We start from the raw sequence: 5,784 nt of genomic DNA on the forward strand, positions 1-5,784 counted from the left end.
TTACACTTCTATCTTCCCTGCATCGGTAATGCTACATTAACGGACCTTTACAGGGTTAGTTTTAGATAGATGGAAGGAGCCTGGGGTCCGTGTGTTTAGGATTATTGTCTTTGCATAGAGAAGGCACATGGGAGAGTGAGGAGATGCAACTTACACACGTGGGGAAAGAAACTCTGAGAACATAAAACGTGTCCACAACGAGCTTGGGTATTGACTAGTACACCCAGAGCCGGGTATTGCCAAGGGAACTGCAACTCTTCCCTTGGCAATATCTTGTACTCCATGGTCATCTTTATGCTTCAACCTGTAGCATCTCCCAGATTGTTTCTCCAAGCTAGCCGTTGCACAGTGGTGTGGCGGCGGCGGCTGGTGGCTCTCCCGGTGGCCTAATGTGGTTGTATAAGTTGACGGCATGTCTTCTCGAGGGCAGGGTGGGATGCAATGACGGTGTTGGTTGCCATGCGCGCCGGCTACGAGTGGCAAGCCTAGCAGTGCCGGATGATGTTCCAGCAGCACGACGACTATTAGCATCAAACCATTCCACGGGGGATGATGCGGCGGGAGCGACGGTGGCCTGCGCGTGGCACATTTGGTGTTTTGTGGTGGCGCATCTGCCTTTGATGGGCGTCACCAAGTATTCTGCTCCCGGCGCAAGACGATGCTGATGGGGCTGGGGAGCGCCGGCAGTTCCCCATTGACATGAAGCTATGCGGCATCTGCCTCTATTCATCCCACCCCATGGAAATTGTGGATGCTGCAGGTTGGTTCACGACGGTGTGGAGTGGAGCGACCAGATTTGTGCCACAGCATGTATGGCCTCCTAATGACTATGTTGACGGTCTATGGTGGGATGATTGCATCCCTCCCCCTTCCTAGCACCATTTCGGTTTAGCATGGAGTAATGGCTGGCATGCCTTTTGGAAGTACCACTATCAAGTTAGTGACTTAAACATCGATTATTGGCTTGGCATGCCTTTTGGAAGTTCCATTATCAAGTTAGTGACTCAAACATCGATTATTGGCCAGGCTCAGCCGCAACGAAGTAGCCTCGTTACCTTGTTCAAGGCGGCGTCTATTGAACGAGTGTTGACATGTAAGATGAAAATCCTTGTCCTGGAAATTTTCGACTGAACGGGGCGATGTCGGTGCGAGGATGTTTATCCCTTCTTGAAGGCGTTGTTGCGGAAGTAGTCAACTTAATCATAGTGTTGCATTCATATTTGTAATGATTATGTCGTAGTCGCCGTAGTTTTGTACTCCTCTTGTTGATGATTTTTGCATTGATGCTTTGCATCAACTATAACAAACATGGTGTGGGCATCACAATGATGCAGAGATCAAGGGTTTCAACCTCCTTTTCGAGAGAAATGGTTGTTGATCCACTTTTTTCCTACTGTTTAATTTCCTTTTTTGAGCTGTATGAACCAGAGTATGAAATGACACATTTGAATCCTGACTAGGTTCATGATCAACAGGCTCAGTATCCTCATTAGATTCCTCATCATTAACTCCATGACGTTCTCCATCTCCGTCACTTTCGTCCAGATTATTTTGAAATGTAGTTTGAGACCCTAAACAGTTTATCCTAGCTAAGATTCGTCATGTCTCTTCCTGGCGGCCCATTCGCTCTGCTCTTCATGTGGCCGTGCTATGTTGCCCTGCTCTGCTCACTCTGGAAAGAGTAAAGCTACACCTACCAAAATATTCTTATGTTCCCTACGTAAAGGCTGACTTTGCAGTTTTAATTTGTGATTAATTAGGGGCACAAGCCCAACCCTCCCTGCGTACTGAACATTGTTGGCCCAATCCCTAGGCGATTACTTTTCATCGAGGGCTATCAGACCTCTCCCAATGCAAAGGTGCTTAGATGAGGTGCTAAGTACATTAAATACCTTAGCAACTCAAGTCCCCAATGCATAGGTGCTTGACTTATTGTTGCTAAGCATACTTTATTTAATGATTTAGCACCTAAAGTCTTTCATGCATTGGCCAAATTGTTTCATTTAAGTGGTTTGCATAGGTTCTCGCGCTTAGCATTGGTTCTTCCTCGGGTCAGCAAATTACTCTCTCTCCTTCTTAAATATTGTGTCATGTCACTTTTTTGCTTATGTGGCATGCTTAGCACCTGTCCACGGTGGAGCACTGGAAAGGGCCTCACGCATTCGTGGCAAGTACTTTCCGGTCACACGAATGCAGAGTTTTGTTTAATTTTGTGCGTATGTATTGCTACTACCTCAGTCCTGATTTGTTTGTCCTTTTCATATTTTGTGTCAAAATTTAACCATATATATATTTAACTGATAAGATGTTAATGCATATCATAAAAAATTATATTGTTGGATTCATATTTGAACCAGAGTTTTGGATTTCGTTTTGTAATTTTTACCGGTCTGGGGCGGAACATGCGAAATTCGCGTTTTCGATAATTTTTCAGAAAATCTCGGACGAAAAGCACAAACAAAACTTTGAATTTTTAGATGAAATTTGACCAAAAATTTCAACAAACCAGAACAGAAAATGAATCTGAGCATCAAAACGCTACGAATCAGAACCAAAAGCAGTGATATAGTACAACAATAGTCCATGGCGATGCCACCACTTGCCTGGTCAGCGCGGCTACTGCCCATGGAGCTTTCAAACTAAGTGGACGGGAGGGACGAGATCAAGGAGCAGGATGGGAGGAAGTGGTTAGTGCTTGAGGAGGATGACAATGTGTGCAAAGACGGCGCTGCCGCTCGTGGGTGCGGAGCTGGTTCCGCCTCGATCAATAGGCTTCCGTTTCTTGCAGCCGCCGCACAGAGGGGCGAGGAGGAGAAACTGAAAATAGGGTTAGGAGTGGCTCAGTCGGCTTCTTAGAGCATCTCCAACATGCGCCGAACGCGCCGCGCGCTAAAAACTGATTTGGCGCGCGCCCGTCGCCTGGTTTGGCGCGGCGCGCAGCGTTTGCTCCAGCAGTCGCGCTGTAAAGCCGCGCGCGTGCGCAGCTCCAGCAGGCGCGGTAAAAATGCAGCGCGCGCACTCTTCTATAACATTTTTTTGCATAGATAAAAAAACGATACAAGATATTTTACATAGATAGATAGATAGTTCGACATACATAGATAGATAGTTCGACATACATAGATAGATAGATACTATTACGGCATAGATAGATAGATAGAAACTACTACGGCATACAACGATAGAAACTACTCCAAGTCGCTACCATCACCATCATCCTCGTCGGTGTCGTCCGAGGTTGAGATCCATATGTCGTCCCAACGTTCGTCGTCCGCGGTGAAGAACGACCTCCCACCTGCTGAAACTATGTCGCACTGCTCGTTCGCCAATGCCTTCCGCTGACGCCGCTCAGCACGCTCCGCGCGGCGCCTTGCCGTCCTCTCCGCCCAGTAGGCATGCTCGTTGGCGACGTCCTTCGGGTGGCGACGGCGCCACTCCGCCATGGCTCGCTCGTCCTCCTCGGCGACGAGGAGGCGGCGCTGCCGCCGAGCGTGGTCGGCACGGTCCATGTCGGTGATGAGACGCGGCGGAGGGGCCACGCGCTGCGCCTGCTCGCGCGTGAAGATGTCCAGGAAATTCATCTGCGACCGGGGCCTGTCCAAGCGCCACGCCGCCGCGTCGTACGCGCGGGCCGCCTCTTGCGCGCTCCGGAACATCCCGAGGCCGAGCCGGACGTCGCCGGACCGTATCTCGGGGAGTACCAGCCGTTGGGGCGCTCGCGGACGCCGCGATAGCCCGAAGCACCCCGGCGGCTCGGCGGCATGGTGGCGCGGTGGTGGCGAGGCGCGGTGGTGGCGAGGCGGCGAGGTTGCGAGGAGAGGGCGCGTGGCTTATGCTGTGCGCGTGGCGAGCGTGGCAATTTATAGGCGCGCGTTAAGTGGCGTGCCAAATCTACCGCGCCGCGTGCCACTTTCTCCCGCACAATCGCAAATGCTTCCCGTGCGCGATAAGTTCCCGCCACCGCTGGAGCGCGCGGAATCAGCCGGCGTGCGCTAAAACCTGACTTTACCGCGCGGGCGCGCCTTTTGCCGCGCCTGTTGGAGATGCTCTTATACTACACAGGCTTATCTGCGGGCTGTGCTGGACCCTGGGTTGGGCTGTGAATTTAAAAAAGGCCGATCTTTTGGACCGGTTTGCATTGTTACCGGGCCTGAACGGGATGGGCGAAATTCAGACCAAATTTATTTTTTTTTGACGAAATCCAAAACTCTGATTTGAACATAGTTTTCAATAATACTATTTTTTGTGACATGTATTAACATTTTGTTAATTAAATCCATGGTCAAAATTTGGCACAAAATACTAAGGAAAACGTTCTAAATCAGCATATGATTTCAGGGAAGAAATCAGCCGCATCGTCCGTGCACCACGCGTCCACCCCTACGTGAGCTAGATTACCAGTGACCTTCTTATCCTTCTCGTCTTCGTATCCTTCTCGCACCTATTCGCCAGCGACCCCGTCGGAGCAGCCGCGGATGGCTTGCAGTGCCCGGCGGCAACCTGGAACACTCCACCAGCCAGCGACCCGCAGCACCAGCGCCGGCCTTTTGCTGCGATCGGTGTTACAGCAATACAGCGCATCGTCGGGGTCACAGAAGGGAGCACCTGGTGCACGCATGATATTGCAGAGCGTGTCTGTGCAACGCCCTCACCGTGGTGCTGCAACCACGGAGCTCACCGCCGGCGGATGCTGTTGTGCAGTGCCCTGGCCGAGGTGCTGCAATCGCGGAGCTCGCCAACGGTGGATGCTGCTATGTAGCGCTCTGGCCGTGGTGTTGCTATCCACCTGCTAATGCTTCTATGCAACGCCCTGGCCGTGGTCGCGGCTGTGGTGCTACCGTGCTGCTACCGCTGAGCTCGTCGGCAACAGATGCTGCTATGCAGCGCCCTGGCCGTGGTGCTGCTACCGTGGACCATGCCGGCGGCGGATGCTGCCATGCAGCGCCCGGGGGTGTGGTGCCGAAATCGTGGACCTCGTCGGCGGCGGGATTTTTCCATGCGCACGTCCTGACCGTGCTTCTGCAATCCTGGACCACTCCGGCGCGCGGTGGATGTTGTCGTGCAGCTTTTTCTCAACCACGAATCTCGCCGGCAGCGGGATGTTGTAATGCATCTCTCGCTCAACCATAGAGGTATTGTCAGTGCCGTCGGTTTTGCAAGCAGTGGCAGAGCTAGCGAGGAATGGTTGAGGGGGCAAATGGTGAAATATAATTTTCTGGAGGGGCCAAAAACTGTATTTCTCACAATTTGTACCACCCAAAAATGAGTTTCTTCACAAAAAATCCATAGGCTGGGGGGGGGGGCATGACCCCTGCAGCAATACAAGTAGCTCCGCCAGTGGTTGCAAGGCCGGCTTCAGCGACGGCACGTTGCGATGGGAGGCGATGAGCTACCGATGCGGCCGCGGAAGTGAAGGATGATGGGTGCTGGGCTAAGCCACAATGGGTGCTGCGCGACAACACGAGGGTTGAGAATAGGGAGAACGATGCGCTCAACATGTACTGGGGTGGTGCGATCGCACATGTCTCAGATCCAACGGTGTGCCAGCCGACTAATTTTGGGACAAAATAAGTCGGCTGAATTGTAGTAGCTGCCTTTTACTAAAGGGACCAATAAACTAGGACGGAGATATGTAGTACTTCTCGGTTCCTAAATATAGGTCTTTGTAGAGATTTCTACAAGTGCTTATATACGGAGCAAAACGAGTGAATCTACACTCTAAGATATGTCTACGTACATCTGTATATGATAGTTTATTTGAAATCTATAAAAAGACTTATATTT

This window comes from Triticum aestivum, chromosome 4A, assembly GCF_018294505.1.
Source record: "Triticum aestivum cultivar Chinese Spring chromosome 4A, IWGSC CS RefSeq v2.1, whole genome shotgun sequence".
NCBI lineage: Eukaryota > Viridiplantae > Streptophyta > Magnoliopsida > Poales > Poaceae > Triticum > Triticum aestivum.